Genomic DNA, 25,770 nt, shown 5'->3' with positions numbered 1-25,770 from the left:
AAAACACAAGCCATCCATTTGCTGTCTGCAAGAAACACACCTGGCTTCAAAAGACAAATTAAAGCTCCAAGTCAAGGGTTGGAAGACAATTTTTCAGGCAAATGGAATTCAGAAGAAAAGAGGAGGTGCAATCTTATTTTCAGATACATGTGGATTTAAAGCAACTAAAGTCAAAAAAGACAAAGATGGTCACTTTATATTGGTCAAGGGAAAACTACAACAAGAAGACATTTCAATTCTAAATATTTATGCACCCAATTTAAATGCTCCCAGATTCTTGAAGCAGAACTTACTCAGTCTGAGCAATATGATATCTGATAATACCATCATATCAGGGGACTTTAACACACCTCTTACAGAGCTGGACAGATCCTCTAAACAGAAATTAAACAAAGATATAAGAGATTTAAATGAGACCTTAGACCAACTATGCTTGATAGACGCATATAGAACACTCCACCCCAAAGATAAAGAATATACATTCTTCTCATCACCCCATGGAACATTCTCCAAAATTGATCATATCCTGGGACACAAAACAAATATCAACAGAATCAAAAGAATTGAAATTTTACCTTGTATCTTCTCAGACCATAAGGCACTAAAGGTGGAACTCAACTCTAACAAAAATGCTCGACCCCACCCAAAGGCATGGAAATTAAACAATCTTCTGTTGAATAACAGATGGGTGCAGGAAGAAATAAAACAGGAAATCATTAACTTCCTTGAGCATAATAACAATGAAGACACAAGCTACCAAAACCTATGGGATACTGCAAAAGCAGTTTTGAGAGGAAAATTCATCGCTTTAGATGCCTACATTCGAAAAACAGAAAGAGAGCACATCAACAATCTCACAAGAGATCTTATGGAATTGGAAAAAGAAGAACAATCTAAGCCTAAACTCAGTAGAAGAAAAGAAATATCCAAAATCAAATCAGAGATCAATGAAATTGAAAACAAAAGAATCATTCAGAAAATTAATGAAACAAGAAGTTGGTTTTTTGAAAAAATAAATAAAATAGATAAACCATTGGCCAGACTAACTAGAAATAGAAAAGTAAAATCTCTAGTAACCTCAATCAGAAACGATAAAGGGGAAATAACAACTGATCCCACAGAGATACAAGAGATCATCTCTGAATACTACCAGAAACTCTATGCCCAGAAATTTGACAATGTGAAGGAAATGGATCAATATTTGGAATCACACCCTCTCCCTAGACTTAGCCAGGAAGAAATAGAGCTCCTGAACAGACCAATTTCAAGCACTGAGATCAAAGAAACAATAAAAAAGCTTCCAACTAAAAAATGCCCTGGTCCAGATGGCTTCACTCCAGAATTCTATCAAACCTTCAAGGAAGAGCTTATTCCTGTACTGCAGAAATTATTCCAAAAAACTGAGCAAGAAGGAATCTTCCCCAACACATTCTATGAAGCAAACATCACCCTGATACCAAAACCAGAAAAAGACCCAAACAAAAAGGAGAATTTCAGACCAATCTCACTCGTGAATATAGACACAAAAATTCTCAACAAAATCCTAGCCAATGGATTACAGCTTATCATCAAAAAAGTCATTCATCATGATCAAGTAGGCTTCATCCCAGGGATGCAAGGCTGGTTTAACATACGCAAGTCCATAAACGTTATCCACCATATTAACAGAGGCAAAAATAAAGATCACATGATCCTCTCAATAGATGCAGAAAAAGCATTTGATAAAATCCAGCATCCTTTTCTAATTAGAACACTGAAGAGTATAGGCATAGGTGGCACATTTCTAAAACTGATTGAAGCTATCTATGACAAACCCACAGCCAATATTTTACTGAATGGAGTAAAACTGAAAGCTTTTCCTCTTAGAACTGGAACTAGACAAGGTTGTCCTCTGTCACCTTTACTATTCAACATAGTGCTGGAAGTTCTAGCCAATACAATTAGGCAAGACAAGGAAATAAAGGGAATCCAAATGGGAGCAGAGGAGGCCAAACTCTCCCTCTTTGCTGACGACATGATCTTATACTTAGAGAACCCCAAAGACTCAACCACAAGACTTCTAGAAGTCATCAAAAAATACAGTAATGTTTCAGGATATAAAATCAATGTCCACAAGTCAGTAGCCTTTGTATACACCAATAACAGTCAAGATGAGAAGCTAATTAAGGACACAACTCCCTTCACTATAGTTTCAAAGAAAATGAAATACCTAGGAATATACCTAATGAAGGAGGTGAAGGACCTCTATAAAGAAAACTATGAACTCCTCAGAAAGGAAATAGCAGAGGATATTAACAAATGGAAGAACATACCATGCTCATGGATTGGAAGAATCAACATTGTTAAAATGTCTATACTTCCCAAAGCAATCTACCTATTCAATGCCATTCCTATCAAAGTACCTACATCGTACTTTCAAGATTTGGAAAAAATGATTCTGCGTTTTGTATGGAACCGGAAAAAGCCCCGTATAGCTAAGGCAGTTCTTAGTAACAAAAATAAAGCTGGGGGCATCAGCATACCAGATTTTAGTCTGTACTACAAAGCCATAGTGCTCAAGACAGCATGGTACTGGCACAAAAACAGAGACATAGACACTTGGAATCGAATTGAACACCAAGAAATGAAACTAACATCTTACAACCACCTAATCTTCGATAAACCAAACAAGAACTTACCTTGGGGGAAAGACTCCCTATTCATTAAATGGTGTTGGGAGAATTGGATGTCTACATGTAAAAGACTGAAACTGGACCCACACCTTTCCCCTCTCACAAAAATTGACTCAAGATGGATAAAGGACTTAAATTTAAGGCATGAAACAATAAAAATCCTCAAAGAAAGCATAGGAAAAACACTGGAAGATATTGGCCTGGGGGAAGACTTCATGAAGAAGACTGCCATGGCAATTGCAACAACAACAAAAGTAAACAAATGGGACTTCATTAAACTGAAAAGCTTCTGTACAGCTAAGGAGACAATACCCAAAGCAAAAAGACAACCCACACAATGGGAAAGGATATTTGCATATTTTCAATCAGACAAAAGCTTGATAACCACGATCTATAGAGAACTCAAATTAATCCACATGAAAAAAGCCAACAATCCCGTATATCAATGGGCAAGAGACATGAATAGAACTTTCTCTAAAGACGACAGACGAATGGCTAACAAACACATGAAAAAATGTTCATCATCTCTATATATTAGAGAAATGCAAATCAAAACATCCCTGAGATATTATCTAACCCCAGTGAGAATGGCCCACATCACAAAATCTCAAAACTGCAGATGCTGGCGTGGATGTGGAGAGAAGGGAACACTTTTACACTGCTGGTGGGACTGCAAACTAGTACAACCTTTCTGGAAGGAAGTATGGAGAAACCTCAAAGCACTCAACCTAGACCTCCCATTCGATCCTGCAATCCCATTACTGGGCATCTACCCAGAAAGAAAAAAATCCTTTTATCATAAGGACACTTGTACTACACTGTTTATTGCAGCTCAATTTACAATCGCCAAAATGTGGAAACAGCCTAAATGCCCACCAACCCAGGAATGGATTAACAAGCTGTGGTATATGTATACCATGGAATACTATTCAGCCATTAAAAAAAATGGAGACTTTACATCCTTCGTATTAACCTGGATGGACGTGGAAGACATTATTCTTAGTAAAGCATCACAAGAATGGAGAAGCATGAATCCTATGTACTCAATCTTGATATGAGGACAATTAATGACAATTAAGTTTATGGGGGGGGAAGCAGAAAGAGGGATGGAGGGAGTGGGGTGGGACCTTAGTGTGTGTCACACTTTATGGGGGCAAGACATGATTGCAAGAGGGACTTTACCTAACAATTGCAATCAGTGTAACTGGCTTATTGTACCCTCAATGAATCCCCAACAATAAAAAAAAAAAAAAAAGAAAAGAAATAGCTGAAAATGTTAACAAAAGGAAAAAAATACTGGGCTCATGGCTGGGAAGAATCAACATTGTTAAAATGTCCATACTACCCAAAGCAATCTACAGTTTTAATGCAATCCCTATTAAAGCACCACTGTCATACTTTAAAGAACTTGAAAAAATAGTACTTCATTTTATATGGAATCAGAAAAAACCTCGAATAGCAATTGCAATCAGTGTAACCTGGCTTATTGTACCCTCAATGAATCCCCAACAATAAGAATATATATATATATATTGAGCTATTTAAAATAAATAAATAAATAAATTTCTGGTGATAAAAAAAAAAAACCTCGAATAGCCAAGACATTACTCAGAAATAAGAACAAATCAGGAGGTATCACATTACCAGACCTCAGGCTATACTATAAATCGATAGTGATCAAAACAGCATGGTACTGTCACAAAAACAGAGCAGTAGATCTATGGAACAGAATAGAAAACCAAGAGATGAATCCAGCTACTTATCGCCATTTGATCTTCAACAAGCCTATCAAAAACATTCAGTGGGGGAAGACTCCTTATTTAACAAATGGTGCTGGGTGAACTGGCTAGCAACCTGTAGAAGACTGAAACTGGACCCACACCTTTCACCATTAACAAAAATTGATTCTCACTGGATAAAAGATTTAAACTTAAGACACGAAACTATAAAAATACTAGAAGAGAGTGCAGGGAAAACACTTGAGGAAATTGACCTGGGAGAATATTTTATGAGGAGGACCCTCCCCCCCCGCAACTGAAGCAACACCTAAAATCCATTACTGGGATCTGATCAAACTAAAAAGCTTCTGTACAGCCAAGAGCACAGTAAGTAAAGCAAACAGACAACCTTCAGAGTGGGAGAAAATTTTTGCAGGTTATGCTTCCAACAAAGGTCTGATAACTAGAACCTACAGAGAACTCAAACTAATCAATAAGAAAATAATAAATAACCCCATTTCTATGTGGGCAAGAAACATGAACAGAAACTTCTCTGATGAAGACAGGCACATGGCCTACAAACACATGAAAAAATGCTCATCATCTTTAATCATCAAAGAAATGCAAATCAAAACCACTTTGAGATATCATCTAACTCCAGTAAGATTAGCCCACATCAGCTCGGCGCCTGTAGCTCAAGCAGCTAAGGCGCCAGCCACATACACCTGAGCTGGCGGGTTCAAATCCAGCCCGGGCCCACCAAACAACAATGACGGCTGCAACCAAAAAATAGCCGGGCGTTGTTGTGGGCGCCTGTAGTCCCAGCTACTTGGGAGGCGGAGACAGGAGACTCACTTGAGTCCAGGAGTTTGAGGTTGCTATGAGCTATGATGCCACAGCACTCTACCCAGGGCAACAGCTTGAGGCTCTGCCGCAAACAAAAGAAAAGTGGTGCCTGTGGCTCAAAGGAGTAGGGCGCCAGCCCCATATACCAAAGGTGGTAGGTTCAAACCCAGCCCTGGCAAAAAAAAAAAAAAGGATTAGCCCACATCACAAAATCCCAAAACTACAGATGTTGGCATGGATGCAGAGAGAAGGGAACATTTCTACACTGCTGGTGGGAATACAAGCCAATATGACCTTTTTGGAAAGAAGTTTGGAGAACATTCAAGGAACTAAAAGTAGACTATTACTGTTCAATCCTGCAATTCCTCTACTAGGTATATACCCAGATGATCAAAAATCATTTTACAACAAATACATTTGCACCAGAATGTTTATTGCAGCCCAATTCATAATAGCCAAGACATGGAAACAGCCCAAGTGCCCATCGACCCATGAATGGATTAACAAATTGTGGTATATGTACACCATGGAATACTACGCAGTCATAAAAAAGATGGAGACTTCACATCTTTTATGTTTACTTGGATGGAGCTGAAATATATTCTTCTTAGTAAAATATCTCAAGAATGGGAAAAAAATTATCCAATGTACTCAATACTACTATGAAATCAATAAATAATCACCTACACACTCATATGAATGGCAAAATATAACTATAGTCCAGAAAGTAGAAGGGAAGAGGAGTGGGGGAGGGGAGGGAGAAAGGAAAGGGAGGGTTTGGGGAGACCTCACCTAATGTGCATGATGCAATGGTACATTTCAAAACTATTAAGAAATGAGTATAACTGTGATGGATATGTGACTTAGTTCAACGTAAGCATTTCACACTGTGTATCAAAGTAGTACCCTGAACCTCATAAATGCATCAATGTACAAAGTTATGATTTAATAAAAAATTTTTTTAAAAAGACAGAAGAAAAAGAAGTTATTTCTAGCTAGGTGATCAGAGAACACACTGAGATCAGATGGTTAACACTGGAAATGGGTCTCGATATATTGATATAAACTATATATATGGCAACTAGACATTCTTAGAAAGAGGTTAACAGATAGTAAGGGAAGAGACACAATGCAAGGTAAAAGTGGGCATTTGAGAAGGCCCCCGTGCTCATCCAGAAGTTCTTCTGGCTAACTGAGAGTGTACTGAAGAAAGAGGAGTAAAGTTGAAGCAAGATACTGAAACTAGGGCAGGCCAATTTGGGAGGGCTTGACCATAAGACTGAGAAGTCTGGATTTTATTGGGTAATTTGAAGGCTGGTAAAGGTTTCTGAGCAGGAAAAAGCATTATCAAAGTTGTGCTTTGGAAAGATCAATCTAGGAATAATTGAAGTAACTGAACATCAATCAAATGCAGATCATATAGCACAGTGAATATAATGTAAGCCTGCAGGAATTCAGGAATTCATTTATAAAAATGTAATTTATATGTATCTTTTCAGTAACACAGCTCTATAAACTGTCTTGCTCATAGACTAGTACCTAATTATATAAGCATCTAAAAAGGTCATAAGTACTATAAAATGATATCACAAAACCTCTTGCCTCTGCCTGGAAATCCTTCCACCCCCTTTCCCTTCCAGTAAATTCCTTATCCTGTAGGTTTCAGTTTAAATGTCACTTCCTTAGAAAGGCCTTTTTGAAATCACTTTTACAAATTGGGTCCCCATGTTTTTCTCTTTCAAAAGAACTTGTACATTTTCTTCATAGCAGTTATCACAATGTGTAATTATATGCTTTGGTTACTGATTAATTAAAGTCTATCTCCCCCACTAGATTGCAACAGGAAGGGCTCTATTTTTGTTCATCATTATAGTCTCCAGAGCCTAAAATGACATAATACATACTAGACCCCTTGACAAAAATTTGCTCCATGAAGACTGAATGGTGCTCACTTCGACAGCACATATACTAAAATTGGAACAATACAGAGAAGATAAGCAAGGCCCCTGCTCAAGGAGGACAGGCAAATTCATGGAGCATTCTATATTTTTTAATAAAGAATGAATAAATGAAGAAAAGAAGAACCGATTTTAAGGTCACCGTTGTAATGCTGCTCTGTTAAAATGTACTTACTATTGGCTAAGATACTTTGAAAGACAAAACTAAAGAAAACCTTAAAGCAAATATTCAAGTCAAAATATATATTCCTATGTCTCATATTTTTACAGAAATAATTCATAGTGCAACTACTAAGCATACTAGAATAAGGAACAGAATCTGAGTATAAGGAAACCACTAAAGAAGGCAATTATAGACTTACAACTCTTTGATCCATCCATGCATATCATGTTAGAAACTCAAAAAGGAACTTCAGCATTCAACGTGAAAGATTTTATGTTAACCAAAATTATCACGGGAGTCTACGAAAACCCTCAGCAAAATATAATTAAGGGCTTTTGCTAACATTGACTTCCAAATAATAAATACTTGATTCTCAATTACATGTTATTTGTATTTAGGTAGTTCACACCACAAACTTGGTGTAAGGTTTTCTTCATATTAATAAAAAACATGTAGAACATTAGCAATGTAATGAAACTTAAATCACGGTAATCTAGATAAAAGTCCAAAGATGTGCAACATGAGGCATTTGGGACCTTATCTCAAGATGCAGCCCCTTGCAAAACTTTAATTTAGAAAATCATCCAATTCACTAGTACGCATGAACTAGGAAGGTCTACGTAACAGTAAGGAACTAAAGAAATTGGTTGACAACTGGAAATATTAAGTTAACTTGGTACAATGGAAAACCTGCAACAAAAGGACAAATAAGATTTCCATCATTCATTTGGGTAGTGTTTGTGTAAATGAATTTTTAAATCAGATGTACTACATAAACCTCAGATGAAAAGAGAAAAAAGATCAGTATAGATTGGTTCAAGGGGGTAGTTTTATCACAAGGAAATAACTATGTTTCTAAAACTCACACCATTTGCAAAAATAACTTAATAGAAAATATAGGACTTATGGGAGAAATGTAGTTACAGATGCAACACTCCAAACTTAAGTCAGTGATACACACACACACATACAACATAGGAATGAAATAAAAGCTGCAGCAGTTTTATACATGTTAAATTGTTAGGAAAATTAAGTATAACACCCTGCCTTGAAAAAGTTTGCTTTTGAATATGAGTGTTACAAAGGTTGCCACTCATGAGTTAATTGGGAGGTGGTAGAAGGAAAGTTATCTAAAATCAGAGGGAAAGCTGCAACACTGGTTGAGGGTGGGTGTGGCTCATAATACACTGTGAACTGAAGCAGCTGGGAGATATTCTAGGTGTGTGCATGTGTTTATTTTGTATGTTCCTACAAAGTTCAGTTGAAATGGGCACAGTGTGTAGTAGTCTGGTGTCTCTCACTGAAAATACCATGTAAAAGCAAACATGAAATTTTTTTATGATCAAATTGTTTCCTAATACGTATATCAATGGTGCTGCAACAAATTCACATTTTGAAAGCAAATGTTAATAGCAGAATGGACTGTAGATATTCAAATTCAAATGGCTAATGCCAAGTAGATACTGCAATCATCTTCCATTGCTCACATGTCCTGAACTCAATGGAATCACAAGATTTTGAAGAATTATGGATTTTTCAATACAGAAAATGTCACAATTTTCCAATAGATTTGTATAAATTCCCATGGCCAAATTCTAGAAAATGCTGGGGTCTGCTTGTCTCCATGAAAGCACAATCTTCTTCATAAAATCACTGCCTTTACAGCAATAAGCCAAATATACTGACACAGAATCTACACATCACTTGAAAATGTAGCATTTGATCAAATCTAGTTTTTGCTCAGGAATACAATATTTTTTCCTGTGTTCACCTGCATAGTCATTAACATACTTTCTCACATACTCCCAATACCTTCAGCAGCCATTATGACAATCAAAATGCAAAGCCAACCCTTGGTGTGTGCCACACCTTTTGGGGGCAAGACATAATAGCAAGAGGGACTTTGCTAATAAATGCGATCAGTGTAATCTGGTTTATTGTACCTTCAATGAATCCCCAGAAATAAAAAATAAATAAATAAATGCAAAGCCAACAAACTGGCATCGCCAAATTCACAAACATTAGCCAAGTTATTTTTTCCTGACCTTGGTGATTCTTTTTCGGTATCACAACAATGGTCTTATGGTGAAAACAGTATTCACTAACACATCTTGTTTCATCTGGTTTCAATTAAAATTCAAATTGAATTTTAGTCCAGGAGAAATGACTGGACATCTATTTATAGCATTTATCAAGCATTATCTGTTTCTTAGGCTTATAAGTCTCAAGAGCTCTCAGTTTAGTATTTCATGCAGTAGGAACTGCCTAAATTTTTGCTGGGGAAAAAAAAACATTTGGACTTACTTGATTTGTTTTACTATTTACCCCAAATAATTTTATTCGCAAAATACTAAATTCCATTTTCAAAAGCAACATGTTTAGCACCAATTAGATTATTTTTGTTTCAATTACTATAAAATTAGAAAATAATTGCTATAATAAAAATTGGAAGAGTCCAGAGGGTACAAAATAAAAATTAAAGTCTACTGCACCTCCATTATCTACCTCAGAGAAAAACTACTTTCAGTGATTCTTGTGTAACATTCTAAAAATTTTCTGTGCACATATCTAAGTATAAAATATGTATTATTTTTAGTAAATAAGGTTATATTATATCTATTCCCATGTAACTTACTTTTTTCCCTAAATATTATAGCCTGAGCTTTTTTTCATTATCAGTGTATATATACATATATATGTACCTATATACGTACTCCGTGTGTACATACCTTTTGTTTTAATGGCTATATAATATTCCAAGGATATAATCACTCTAAATTATTTAACAAGTTCTTATCAATTGTAAAGTAAGTTGTTTCCATTTTATTTCTATTATAAATAATGCTATTATTAGATATTTTCAAACTTTTTCATCTTTGTCTATTTGGTAAATGAAAAATAGCATCTCATTTTAATTTCTACATTAAGTATGTTTTCAAATTTTTACTATTTTTAATTTTTCTATAAAATATCTGTTCATATTGATTTTTGCTCCTCTTTTTCTTGTTGACTTATCATTGGAGCCCTGAATATTAATGATATCAATCCTCCTCTTGTCAAATACATTGCAACTATTCTTCCTCACTTAGGTTTTTATTCATTGATTCTTATCATGGTGATTTTGCCATGCAAAACAAAAGCTTCTAGTTTTATGAAGCCAAATTATTAATCTCTTCCCTTATGGTTACTGGTTTTAGGGTTATGCTTAGAAGGACCTTCTCTATCCCAAGATTATGAAACTACCCAAGTCTTTTCCTTAAAATAATAATAAATATTAAGTAGTTTTTATTTAATGCTTACTCTGGGCCAGGTACTATTCCAAGCTTCTTAAATCCATTATTGTATTTAATCTTCACAACCCCAGCAGGTGGGTAGTATCATTATCTCCATGATACAGATGAATATGCTGTAACTACATATGAGATTTAAACTTATCCAAGGTTGCACAGATTTCAACTCAGACCAGAAAATTCACACATTAGATTATATCTTCAGACTCTCTCTCCACTAAGATAAATGAAGAGTTCATGCTCTTTTTTCTTTCTTTTTTTTTTTTTTTTTAGAGACAGAGTTTTACTTTCTCACCCTCGGTAGAGTGCTATGGCGTCACAGCTCACAGCAACCTTCACCTCTTGGGCTTAGGCGATTCTCTTGCCTCAGCCTCCCAAGTAGCTGGGACTACAGGCACCCGCAACAACGCCCCGCTATTTTTTGTTGCAGTTTGGCCAGGGCCGGGTTTGAACCTGACACCCTCGGTATACGGGGCCGGCGCCCTACTCAAGGAGTCACAGGCACCGCCCTCATGCTCTTTTTTATACATACCTCTACCTATTTCATCTTCACTAGTTTTTATCTGTTATATAAGTCCTTCATCCATTAGTAATTTTAGAGACTTTACATCTTTGTCTCATAGTATGTATAGATATTTAGACTTGACTTTATGTTTAAATAGATTCCATACACCCTGCCAATCCTCACATACCTCTGCTTCTCCATTCTCAAGTTCTTTTTCTTTACCACTTAGATGATTTATTTTATTCCTGAGGCAATTCTGAGGAGACTAGGACTTTGAATGTTTGAGAATACTATCTGTTACATTTATGCATAAATAACAATTTGACCAGCTATCTAAAGTGTGAGTCTCAGTATTCCCTACCCACATACCCTCCACCAAAGCTCTACAGACACTCGTCTACTACCTCCTGGTTTTAGCTGTTACCATAATGTTTTGGGGCTAGTCTGATTTGCCCTCTTTTAGGTGACTTCCTTTTTTTGCCTGAACGATTACACCATTTTTATAATTGTGAAGCACAACTAACTTTACTGTTACATGCTTACTTAGTATTGATTATCCTGTTTCAGTTTTTCTAGAACAGTGTCCTTTTGACCTAAACCAGTGGTTCCCAACCTTCCTAATGCCGCAGCCCTTAAATACAGTTCCTGTGGGTTGTGACCCACAGGTTGAGAACTGCTGAAATTCCTTTAATCACTGAAGGCTTTTTTCTTCACCATTTGTTCTGTTCTCTTTTATTAGGCACACCAATAACACATATGTTGGCTACTCTCGGCCTGTCTTCATTATATATGTTATTTTAGAACAACTCTTAGCTTCAAGCCTGTGACAAAAGCCTAACCTAAACTAGGCTGGATAAAATGAATTTATAGGAAGAACACTGAAGAACCTCATATAACTCTAGGAAATGCATAAAGTGCAACTAGGCTTCAAGGATAACCAGAACCATCAAGACTGTTCACCTCAACTAGGACTATTCATCTCTTGTCTCTTATTTCTGTTTCTGAGTGTTGGCCTGGCTTCCTCTATCAGACCAGCTTCCTCCACCAGGCATGGAACATGGCTGCCAACAGCTCTCAAGTCTCACATCCCATGATTGCCAGAGATTACCTTGCTGTCCTTAATTCCAATTTTTAAAAATCCTATATTCCCCTTCAATATATTTTTCTGGAATTTCTGTTTCCCAAAATAATTCTGAATCTGAAATTAAATTTACTTTATCTGCATGCTTAAAGTAGTTAAGCCAACTCTGCTTTGCCAATTTATTGCTATTCATTTCTGTTCATTTCATTCTGGTCAAATGCTTTCTGCAAAGCTCATTATCATTTCTTTTTCTTCTTTCTTCCTCTCCACTTCACTGTAGAAGTCAAAAGCTACTGTTCCCTTAGCCTCACCTTCCTTTTCTTTCTTTCCTTTCTTCTTTTTGTTCCTTCCTTCCTTCTCTCTCCTCTTCCTCTCTCCCCACTCTTCTCTTTTTCCTCTCTCTCCCTGCCTCTTTCTCCCTCTCTCCCACTCTCCCTCTTTCCTACTTGCCCCTTTCCCTCCTTTCCTCAAGATACAGCACTGACTCCCTTGGGGATTTTCCACTTTTCCTGGTTTCCTATTCCAATTCTTAAACCTCATAAGATGAGGCACTTAGTGCCCCCTCACTTACTTTCATTGATATCTACACTCTGTTCACAATCTAAAAAGGTACATATGAGCTTTTAGCATCCTCCTTTGATTTGATCTATATTTTACTATATTCCTCAGATACCAGTCCATAACTTGGAAGAGAGCTATTTCCCAGTTTCATGGAATTTTATTTTTTGGTTTTTATTCTACTTATTGATTTTGAATTAGTTTCTTGATAGGGAATATGGTTAACATGAATTTATTTTTCTAAATATCTTCTGAATTCTTAGAAATAATAGTTATTATTAAAATTCTCCTTATAAAACTTAAAATTTATTCAGTCATTAAATAAGCATGAAATGTTAACTATGTGAAAGGCACTTTGAGAGGTACCGAAAATACAGTAATAAAGTAGACAGAAATACTGTAGTTCCTACCCTCTTGGAGCATATATTATGGGAGGGGAAAACAGATTATTATTATTATTATAAACAAAGAATCATAAGCATAATAGGTCAATAATTAGGTAAAAAGAAGCTGTTGAAGCAGAAATGAGAATATCCAAGAGTGAATTACTTTAGAGAATCTCTGAACTGCATCTCAGTTCAAGGAGAGCCAAAAATCCCCTTAAAGCTCATTTTCCTTCTTTTGTAAAAAGTTACGAGTTGCCTCGCATAGTAACAGATTACAAAAAGAGTAAGTATCCTGTATCACAGGATCTTTCTTGACCTAGCAATAACTACCTTTTTTCCTGTAATCCAAGGCCCATAGGCCTTTGGGAGTGTTCCTTGGGATTCAAAGTTAGCTATTTGAATAAATCTAACAATGGCCTGACCAACATCTTCTGGCAAGAAGGGATACAAATGTCACCAAAAGAGTACTCACTAGGCAGGAGCTATCTAGGTTGGTGATCCAAGCTCAATCCAGCCCAAGTGATTGTGAAAAAGGGTGACTCTAGCCTAGGCTAGCAACCACCATGACACAAGATTATCAGTGGTTGAGGAACAATGACTAAGCACATGAACCCAAATCTGTGCATATGTGAATGCAAAATGAACTTTATTCATCTTGAGTAGGTGGTCACAAATACTTACAGCAGATAGTTTGTCCTTTTGAGCTATGCAGGACTACTCATCAACAGCAATAGTCTACATCAACAATTGGCTATATTGTACTTACCAGATTTCCAATTCACTCTCCACAAAGTACATGGAACTTACCTTTTGATATTCCTAGGTTCTTAGGACAACACACAACATAAAAGGAGAGTGCTCAAGAACTTCCTGGCAAAAAAAGCATCTAGAAAATAATGCAACTAACTTGATCTAATATTAAAAGAGCTGTGACTACAGCAGGATTTCCCAGAAAGCGTGACGCAAGTTGAGACTACAGTTAGCTGTAGTCTCAAGTAGATACAAGTAGATACATCAGTTAGCTAGGGAAAGCAAAGAATGCATTCCAAAAAGAGGATCCATTAAGGAACTTGGCAGATGTGAGGAAATTTAAGAGGACTAGTATGGCTGGACTGTGAAGAAGAAGTTTGTCAGTCAAAGATAGTGATGGCAAGAGGCCATACCCTAAAGGGCTTCATTAGCTACATTAAAGATTTGAGGCTATATCCTAGCAGCAATGTAAAGTAATAAATAAGTTCTAAGTGAAAAAATGAAATGATCAGATTCATATGTAAAATATGACTTTAGTTTCAGAATATAAGACAAGAGTGGAAACTAGTAGGAAGGCCAGTTGGAAAGGTATCTGAGAAGTAGGTATATAGATTTGGTTGTAGGAAATTCCCACAAATGGCTCCCTTCCCCTATAAAACAGTAGAAGAGAGTAGACGAGAGAGAGGCAGTTGAGCATTGACAAGGATAAAGAAATTTAATCCAAATAGCCTTATGGAAGAAAATAGGCACTGATCTTATAGAATTCTGCTGAGCCTTCTCTGCTCAGAAAGGAGTATGGCACTTGTGGATCCAGTGTTACGTTATACTCGTAGGTTAAGAATTCTGTATTATTTTGTTAAAATAAATCAAAGTTTTACCCAAGAGAGTAAAAGCTATATAAAGAGAAGAACTTTCCATTTGCTTGCCCTTGTACAGCATGTGGATGTACTCTTCCTAAGTATCACCTTCAAGCAGCTTCAGAAGAAAAGAGTGAAGAAACTTGAGAAATACTTTTTGCAGTTGACCACAGATAGACCCTGACAAGACCACAAAAGAGAGGGCCTTATTAAAAGCATTCTTAGCTGATGGACCTTTCACCATTAACCAGTCACTTGGGTCAAAAAACAAAAGATAAATGCTATTCCCCAGGTTTAGTGCCACCATCAACATGGAAGAAATGATGAAAGCTATAGATTATAGGGGAAATTCAGCAACGGGTGCCTTTAGGAGAAGAAAGCTGACATTCTGTCCTCATCCCTTCAAAAATATATCCCAAGCAGAAAGAGATCCAGGATCAAAGCTATCTTTAAAGGACTAAAAGGTCTCAGAAGCACTGCTGCCTGCAGGTATAAAAATAAAGTGACAAAAGTATACTGACAGACCAAATTAGTGATCCCTAAACTTCCTTTTAGGTTTGCCCACTACTCTTCTTATTAAGACTCCAGAAAACCCTTGAGAGGGCACATCCAGGAGTGTCATTTATGAAAAACCAAGGCAACAGAGAGAACACCTAGTAAGATAATTAGTGGATTTTAGGAGGAAAAAAAACAACAAAGTAGTGAGAAGTACAAGAGAGAGATTCTCCACCATAATCAGTGCCACATGGAGAATATAGGTTTTCCCTGTGATTTGTAGGCAAAGGTGAAGATACTTCATATTTTTTAACAAAAACATCCCCACCCCAACCTCCCTGGAAGTTATAACCTTCTACTTTTGTTGTCATTGGGGTTTACTGATAGCATTAATTTTCCATTGGACATAAACCCATGGCCATCCCTGCATCCCAGGTAGCATAAAACTGGGACAGAAAAAAGTACCTTCTATGTCAGAAAGCAGAGTTTCATGACTGGAGTCATAGAGCCCTGCATTCAAATCTCAGTTCTATCATTTACAAGCTGTATGACCCCAGGCAAGTTATTGAAATTCTTTGAACCTCAGTCATCTCACCTATGAAAAGGGATTAGAACATGCCTTACAAGGTTTTATAAGGAAGAAATGAAATAATGCACATAAAGCTCTTAGCACAATACCTGGCACATAAATAAGCACATGATAAGGGAGAGGTACCATTAAAAATCATTCATTCTTACCTCTGGGTTCATGCGTTTTTCTCTGCTGCCTTTGAAAACTTCTTGGGTCTTAGATGTAACTTGTTTACCTAGAATCCTAATATTCTGTCTGCTTCTGCCTATCTCTCCCTATCCAGAGTTACGTTATACTCATAAGTTAAGAACTACCTACAGGACTCCCTTGTCCCTCACTCTACCAACAATCTCCTGAATTTAATTTATTACATACTCAGACTTACAAACTCCGCTGACCCACCCCACCCTGTCCTGGCTTCCTCTGCATGTTGCCACTTATTTCCAGTGTGACAAATGTGAAGTCAAGTCAGATTGTTTCAGTTACTTTGAAGGCTGCCTAAAAGGCTTTATTTAACCTACAGTAGCCAAAACCATCACTTAATAACATCACTGGTCAACTGATTAATTACTCTATACTTGGGACCCTGCTAGACTCTCTAAATATATTTAATCATTTTTAAATATATTTTTATATATTTTATATAAATTTTCAATATATTTAATCATTCCAAAATATGACTCGCCTCTTTTACAAGCACAAAAAGTACCTCAAAATATTACCTTTTTTTTAATTGTTTAGGATTCATTGAGGGTAAAAGAACCAGATTGCACTGAATGCATTTGTTAGGTAAATTTCCTCTTATAATTGTGTCCCACCTCCAAGAGGTATGTCACACACCGTGAACCCCCATCTCCCTTCTTCCTTCCCGATCTCTGCTCCCCCATTTCCCCACCCCCCACCAATTGATGATATTAGATCATCAATTGTCCTCATATTGGAATTGAGTACATCGGATTCAGGCTTCTCCATTCTTTTTTTTTATTAAATCATAGCTGTGTACATTAATTCTATCATGGGGCACCATACACTGGTTTTTTTTTTTTTTTTTTTGCAGTTTTTGGCCGGGGCTGGGTTTGAACCCACCACCTCCGGCATATGGGGCCAGCGCCCTAACCCTTTGAGCCACAGGCACCGCCCAATACACTGGTTTTATAGACTGTTTGACACATTTTCATCACACTGGTTAACATAGCCTTCCTGGCATTTTCTTAGTTATTGTGTTAAGACATTTATATTCTACATTTACTAATTTTCACATGTACCCTTGTAAGATGCACCGTAGGTGTAATCCCACCAATCACCCTTCCTCCGCCCATCCTTCCCCCATCCCCCTCCCTCTCCCCTTCCCCATATTCTTAGATTATAACTGGGTTATAGCTTTCATATGAAAGCCATAAATTAGTTTCATTGCTTCTCCATTCTTGTGATGCTTTACTGAGAAGAATGCGTTCCACCTGCATCCTGGTTAATACAAAAGATGTAAAGTCTCCATCCCTTTTAATGGCCAAATAGTATTCCGTGGTATACATACACCACAGCTTGTTAATCCATTCCTGGATTGGTGGACATTTAGGTGGTTTCCACAATTTGGCGATTGTAATTGATCTGCAATAAACAGTCTAGTGCAAATGTCCTTATGAGAAAATGATTTTTTTTTCTTCTGGGTAGATGCCCAGTAATGGGATTGTAGGATCAAATGGGAGGTCCAATTTGAGGATTCTCCATACTTCCTTCCAAGAAGGTTGTATTAGTTTGCAGTCCCACCAGCAGTGTAAAAGTGTTCCCTTCTTTCCGCATCCATGCCAGCATCTGCAGCTTTCAGATTTTGTGATGTGGGCCATTCTCACTGGGGTTAGGTGATATCTCAGGGTAGTTCTGATTTGCATTTCTCTGATTAGGGATAATTAGAGATGATGAGCATTTTTTCCTATGTTTGTTAGCCATTCGCCTGTCTTCTTTAGAGAAGGTTCTATTCATCTCTCTTGCTTTCTTGGCTCTTTTTTGGTGATTAATTTGAATTTCCTGTAGATCCTAGTTATCAAGCTTTTGTCCAATTCGCGGTATGCAAATATCTTTTCCCATTCTGATGGTTGTCTATTTGCTTTGGTTGTTGTCTCCTTAGCTGTACTGAAGCTATTCAGTTTAATTAAGTCCCATTTGTTTATTTTTGTTGTTGTTGTAAATGTCACTGACATCTTCTAATTAAAACTCTTAGTTTCTGCATCTTGTTATTGCCTTGTTACGTCTAATGTTACGAACTAAGAAATAAAGGTTCCTAGGGTACTTTTCTAAAAAGTTCTTAGACTTAGACCCATATTGCCTTAAAATTATCAGAGTATCTCTTAGTGGGCACTAAATCACTTCCTTATTTCATTACTCTCTGAGTATATTCTGACTGAATTAAATGAGTCAAGATAAGAAATTTGAGATCAGGTGCAGTTGTTCACCCTTGCGATCCTAGCGCTTTGGAGGCTGAGGCAGGAGGATCGCTTGAGGCCAGGAGTTCAAGACCAACCTGAGCAACATAGCAAAACCCCATCTCTACAGTACACAGAAAAATTAGCCAGGCATGGCAGTGCACATCTATAATCCAAGGTACTCAGGAGGATGGCATGAGCCCAGGTAGTTGAAGTTGCAGTGAGCTATGATGATGGTGGCACCGCTCTCTAGCCCAGGCAACAGAGCAAAACTCTGTCTAAAAAAAGAGAGAGAGAGAGAGAGAGAAAAGAAGAGAAAAGAAATTTGCATATACCCTTGAAACTAGTGTATGGTGCCCCATGATCACATTAATGTACACAGCTATGATTTAATAAAATAAAATAAATAAATAAATAAAAAAGAAAAGAAATTTGCAGCACTAGTAACCCAAAATTGGTTTAATGTTTAACATATGGTTAATTTAGAGGCAACAAGTAAAGATCAAGGTCATTATCCTTTTCTATGGCAGACAACACCTCACAGGGTCTCTTGATTACATTCTGCAAATATAATAGCTTGAGCCAATATCGTATCTTATGATATTTGTATATGCTTTTATTACTATGAAGATGTCTGCTTATTATGTTTCTGATTCAAAATTTATTCTGCTACCCACGTCTGTTTCATAGCATAGCATACTACTTTAATTTAGTAAACTTGAAATTTTGCACTTCTAAGAACCAGGGAGCAGTGTTTATATTACCAGGTGATAGACTGACCCCTAGTGGAAATGTTTTAAATTACCAAACAAGCTTGTTGGAAAGGTCTTTAATACAGTTAACAGCTGTCTAACCTATGACATTGTTAAAAATAATATTTAAAACACTAATCATAAAATTTACTTCTTAGTCATTTCAAGCAAGGCAACTTTTAGTTGTATAACAGCTGTTTCTTCATCTGTAAAACATGAAAGCAAGTATTACCTACTTCACATGGTTAAGGTGAAGATTCATTGAGTCAAAACATGAAAAGTATCTAGAACACTCTTTGATACATAGTTCAGTACTATAAAATTATTAGTTATTATTTGTTGCTGGAAGAAATTATAGCTAGAGGCAAATCATAATTTCAGTGGATATAAAGAAAAGCAAAAGAGTCCTTATAAGAAGACAAGTCTTTAGGGATTTCACTATAATAAACTGAAACAGCACCAATTCAGTTAGTCCTCCAATTTTCAGAAATATCGAACTATTTCTGTTTATAACAGAACAATGGGAAAATCAAAAGCATGTAACTACGCCTGGATAGATATCAATTTGTGGGAAATATTGAGAAGTCTTTTTGCTGCCCTGATACGGAGTTGATGAACAACAGATACTACCTTGTAAATCAAAAGCAAAATTAAAGCTTGTATTATATTTAAAGTCTATGGCACATATAATTAGCAAATAGCTACATACTAAATCAGTCATAAGTCTCAGAGTATCTAAATCATACATGGTAGCACTTTTCTACAATTAACTTATTCTTTAATTGTGCTTATAGGATTCTAAACTTTTTTAAAACAATATTGAACTGCTTCTAGGGAAATATATCTGATTAATGTCTTAAAAATGCCTCCCTTCAAAGTTAGCAATATAATTTCTACCTCTTTTCTCAAGGAAAATCCAAACTAGCAATTAATTTCAGTTGACAGGAATACACATAAAATTGAAAAATGATCTATAATTCCCAGGTACTTCTTTACTACAAAATAATTGCCATTCAGAGCAAAATAGCCTGCTTTATCATAAAGCAATACGATCACTAAATGAAATAAATGTAGTTCTCAGTTTTTTCTATCACTGTCCTGCAGTGCCTAATTCATTTTAGTAAGTCACATTTTTTATTCTGAAAACACTCTATGTTGAAACTAAAAGTTGCTACTCAGTTATTCAATATAAACATGAACCCATTAAAATGACATCAAAGTTCCTCTAAAATCTTATTCATAATATTTACATATATTGACCTCAGGAGACTAAAAAGAACTTATTTATGTAACTGGAATCATAAACTGTATAACGTATTACATATGCAAAACCACAACTCAGAAATAATTACAAAAATGAATACCACAACATGGTTAGACAAATTCTAGAAACTATTATACGTATTGTAATGTAACTCTCTCTGCTATTAAAAGTTGCTAATATATAATAATATTAAAACATAATTCAAGATAACAGCAAAAAGTAGGCTATTTGAAATTTTTAGAAAACTCAAGTTTATTTGGAACTAAAAAAGCAATAAAGCTATTTATTATAGTATTTGACACTGCTCTAAGTACAGTTCCATAAAATTACATCCCTGCCTGAATGTTTCCCTAATACCTGTCTATGAAATATAGTGCAACAAAAGGAATATTAATTCTGAGAGAAAACTCTGGGCTCAGTGGCTCACGCCTGTAATTCTAGCACTCCAGGAGGCTGAGGCAGGTGTATTGACTGAGCTTAGGAGTCCAATACCAGCCTCAGCAAGAGTGAGACTCTGTCTCTACTAAAAAAAAACAAAATACAAATTAGCTAGACACTATGGCGGGCACCCGTATTCCCAGCTACCTGGGAGGCTGAGGGAGGAGAACTGTCAAAACCCAGGAATTTGAGGTTGCTGTGAGCTATGATACCATGGCATTGTAGCTTGGGGTAACACAGTGAGACTCTGTCTCAAAAAACAAAATTCTGAGAGAAAAAATTTCATTCTCTTATACATCCTTTGTAGACAGATCTTAATCCATTATGTACTATACTGCCTTCTCGTTTTTCTTGTACAAAAGCAAAACTTACATTCTTAAGACTGAAAAAAATAACAATTCATTTTATCAAAAACATTAAAGTAGACAAGGAATTTATGTATCCAGGCAAATAACAAAAAAAGTATTTATTCTGAAAGTTTCCTTTTTGGAAATTGTAAACCTTCAAATAGAATAGAGATCAGTACTCCCAAGAAATACTACCTGGAGAAGGTAGTATGGAAGTAAGGAAGCCACAATGACTTCTAAGAAACATCATCAGAAAAGAATTTATTAAGGTCTATTCTATGATTTTCAACCTGGTTGCACATGTTATAGAAATTGACAAACTGATTCTAGAATGTATTGGTAAAGGCAAAGGTCCTAGAAAATGTGAAACAAACGAGAAAAAACAAAGTTAGAGGACTAGCACTATATTGCTTCAAGACTCACTATAAAGCCACAGTAATCAAGACACTGTGGTACTGGTGTGATAACAGACAAATCAATGGAAGAGAGCGTAAGTCAACTGCTATTTGACAAGAATAGCACAGCAATTCAAAAGAAAGAAAAATCTCTTCAACAAGTGGTGCTAAAACAATTGTATATTCATAAAGAAAAAAGAAATTGAACTTCAGCTCCTATCTCACTCTATATACAAACATTAACTTGAAATTAATGATATACACAAATGCGAAAACAAAAACTCCTAGAAGAAAACACAAAATTTCCATGAATTTCAGATAAGTTAGATATTTCTTATGAAGAACACAGAAAACATTAGCCATTAAAAAAAAGTGATAAATTAGACTGCAAAAAAATCTAAAACTTCTTCTCAAAAGATACAACCAACAATAGCCAAGCCAAAAAAACAGTCAAGGACTCTATTCCTTTCACAGTAGTGCCAAAGAAGATGAAATATTTGGGAGTTTATCTAAAAAAGAATGTGAAAGATCTCTATAAAGAGAATTATGAAACTTTAAGAAAAGAAATAACTGAAGATGTTAACAAATGGAAAAACATAACATGCTCATGGCTGGAAAGAATCAACATCGTTAAAATGTCTATACTACCCAAAGCAATATATAATTTTAATGCAATTTCTATCAAAGCTCCATTGTCATATTTTAAAGATCTTGAAAAAATAATATTTCGTTTTATATGGAATCAGAAAAAACCTTGAATAGCCAAAACATTACTCAGAAATAAAAACAAAGCAGGAGGAATCATGCCAGCAGACCTGAGACTGTACTATAAATCGATAGTGATCAAAACAGCATGATACTGGCAGAAAAACAGAGAAGTAGATATCTGGAACAGAATAGAGAACCAAGAGATGAATCCAGCTACTTACCGTTATTTGATCTTTGACAAGTCAATAAAAACATTCAGTGGGGAAAAGATTCCCTATTTAACAAATGGTGCTGGGTGAACTGGCTGGCGATCTGTAAAAAACTGAAACTGAACCCACACCTTTCACCATTAACTAAGATAGACTCTCACTGGATAAAAGATTTAAACTTAAGACATGAAACTATAAAAATACTTGAAGAAAGTGCAGGGAAAACTCTTGAAGAAATCGGCCTGGGTGAATATTTTATGAGGAGGACTCCCCAGGCAATTGAAGCAATATCAAAAATACATTACTGGGACCTGATCAAACTAAAAAGCTTCTGCACAGCCAAGAACACAATAAGTAAAGCAAGCAGACAGCCCTCAGAATGGGAGAAAATATTTGCAGATTATACCTCCGATAAAGGTCTAATAACCAGAATCCACAGAGAACTCAAACGTATTAGCAAGAAAAGAACACGTGATCCCATCTCAGGGTGGGCAAAGGACTTGAAGAGAAACTTCTCTAAAGAAGACAGACGCACGATCTAAAGACACATGAAAAAAAGCTCATCATCCTTAATCATCAGAGAAATGCAAATCCAAACTACTTTGAGATATCACCTAACCCCAGTAAGAGTAGCCCACATAACAAAATCCCAAAACCAGAGATGCTGGCGTGGATGCAGAGAAAACGGCACACTTCTACACTGCTGGTGGGAATGCACACTAATACGTTCCTTCTGGAAGGATGTTTGGAGAATACTTAGAGATCTAAAAATAGAACTGCCATTCAATCCTATAATTCCTTTACTAGGAATTAGAAGACCAGAAGACCAAAAATCACAATATAACAAAGACATCTGCAGAATACAAATGTCTACATACAATAACTAAGAAAATGCCATGAAGGCTACGTTGAACAGTTTGATGAGAATATTTCAGATTGTACATGAAACCAGCACATTGTACCCCTTGATTGCACAATGTACACAGCTATGATTTAACAATAAAAAAAAGAAAAAAAATATTCATGGTACATATATTTAAAAAAGAACTTCTATCCATAATTATAAATAACTTCTACAATTCAGTAATAGTAAGACAAACAGCCTGTTTCAAAAGGGGGTCAAAAGAACAAATACTTCACAAAAGATACGTGAATATTCAACAAGCATACAAAAAAAATCACAAAATATAGTCATTAGATAAATGTAACTTATAACCACAATGAGACTCATCCGCAAAGATTAAAATGACTGATAAAACTAAGTATTAGAGAGGATGTGGGGTAACAGGAACCCTTATCTGCTGATAAGAGTATGTAGTACAAAATGGTACAACCATGGTGGAAAACAGCCTTATAGTCTTCTATAAACATACAGGTATTCACCATTGAAAACTGAAAATACGTGTCTACCAAAAGCCTTATACAAATGTACTATGTATCAGCAACTTAACTGTAACAGCCAATAACTGGAAACAACCCAAATGTCCATCAAGAAGTGAGATTATGGTGTATCCACACAATGCACTTAGCAACAAAGATGAATAAATTCAGTGTAACCTGGCTTATTGTGCCCTCAATGAATCCCCAACAATAAAAAAAAGATGAATAAATTATTGATGCACACAACATAGTACTATATTAATCCATTTATATAAAATTCTATAAAATGCAAACTAATCTATAATGATAGAAAAGTGATCAGGGCTTGCCTAAGAATGGGGAAAGAAGTGGAGAGAAGCAGGAGAGAGGTATTAAAAGGGGCATGAGGGCACTTTTGGGAGTGATGGTAAATTCATTACCTTGATTGTGATGATGGTTTCACAGTGTGCATGTATATAAAACTTAATCAAATTTTATACTTTAAGCATGTAGTTTATTACATGTCAATTATATCTCAATAAAACTGTTAAACACATTCACATACAAGATATCTCTGCTTTAGGTCAAGATAAAATGAGTAACAGAGTATAGATCTACCCTTCTGCCTTGAATTGCTAGAAAACTGACAAAATACCTGATACAATGGTTTTCAGATGATCATACAACAAGCAACACAAGACTGTGATACCCAGAAGAGAGAAAAAAACATGATGAGTTCTATTACTGTACTTGTTTACCACCTAAAAGCTGTTTCCAGAATGCAGCATGGGAGTGAAAAACTCACACACACACACACACACACACACACACGCCCTCCCCAGCCCCCAAAAGCCCAGCAGTCTAGCTTAGTTGAGGAAAGAGCTGCGCAGAAAGAGAGTTCCAGAGATCTACAGGATACATGTGCATCTCTGGCTAAAAGTTGATACAATCATGTGCAAAACCAAAAATACCCAACATGGAAGAACCTTGAAATCATTACACTAAGTGAAAGGAGCCAGATACTAAAGCAGACATTGTATGATTCCATTTCTATGACATACCTAGAATAAGCAAATTCATAGAGATAGAAAGTAGATTAGAGGTTATCAAGGTTATCAGGGATAGGGAAGAAGAGTTATTGCTTAATGGTTACAGAGTTTCAGTTTGGGTAAATTTTGAAAATAGATACAAGTGATGGAGGCACAAAACTGTGACTGTAACTAATGCCACTTAATTACTAATACATACTTTAAATGTGTTAAAATTGTGAATTTTATGTTATGATTAATATTATGTTATGTTATTTTATGTTACAATAAAAAAAATCAATTTTTTTAAACTACCCAAAGCTGGTGTAGGGTGGGGAAGAGACGAGGAAAGGAGATAGCTCTGCAAGAAAAAGACTGAACAACTCCCAGACTTTATACGGGACTGGGAACAGTTCCTGTTCCTATCAGTCAAGAGAAGAAAGACCTCATACTACATAGGGTAGCAAGAAGAATCCTGAGAAGAGTTTCATACTAGTAATAGAGATGATTAGACCTAAAGACTGCTCTAGACCTGCCCTAACTAAGCATAAAAACAAATATCAAAAGACTTCAACTGATTCCAAGCTACTTGACTGCATGCCAGAACAAATTCAACACTATGTAAAGGAAGTCAATTAAATCCACCAAGCCCACCAATATAAACTTCATATCTGGCAACCAATTAAAAGTTAACAGGCATGCAAAGATTTGGGAAAGAATGGCCCAGAAATAACACATATGACACAACTAGCAGGCAAGAATCATATAAATGTGCTCCCCATGTTTAAGAAGTTAGAGAAATATGTAAACATGATTAAGAAAAAAATGGAAGATATTTTTTGAATGAGATCTCCGCAGATGAAAAACACAATACACGAAATGAAAAATACAAGGGGTAGGATTAACAGTGGATTGGATACTTCCAAAGAAAAAAATCAGGGAGGGCACAGCAATAGAAACTATCCAAAATGAAAATTGGGGGAAAAGGCCAGTACCAAAT

The 25,770-nt window shown here is 36.0% G+C and overlaps 1 protein-coding gene and 1 non-coding gene across 3 annotated transcripts in view; one reads left to right on the top strand and one right to left on the bottom strand.

Moving 5' to 3' along the window:
- STK33 (serine/threonine kinase 33) overlaps positions 1-25,770 on the bottom strand; it is a 321,663-nt gene that overhangs the window by 269,966 nt on the left and 25,927 nt on the right. The window lies entirely within an intron of this gene.
- LOC128566126 (U6 spliceosomal RNA) lies at positions 7,181-7,287 on the top strand. The gene has a single exon (XR_008374422.1). It is a non-coding gene; the product is annotated as a U6 spliceosomal RNA (small nuclear RNA).

The sequence above is a fragment of the Nycticebus coucang genome, chromosome 14 (genome assembly GCF_027406575.1).
Source record: "Nycticebus coucang isolate mNycCou1 chromosome 14, mNycCou1.pri, whole genome shotgun sequence".
Classification (NCBI taxonomy): domain Eukaryota; kingdom Metazoa; phylum Chordata; class Mammalia; order Primates; family Lorisidae; genus Nycticebus; species Nycticebus coucang.
The sequence above is the reverse complement of the archived record's forward strand: the minus strand, read 5'-3'. Positions and strand labels throughout refer to the sequence as shown.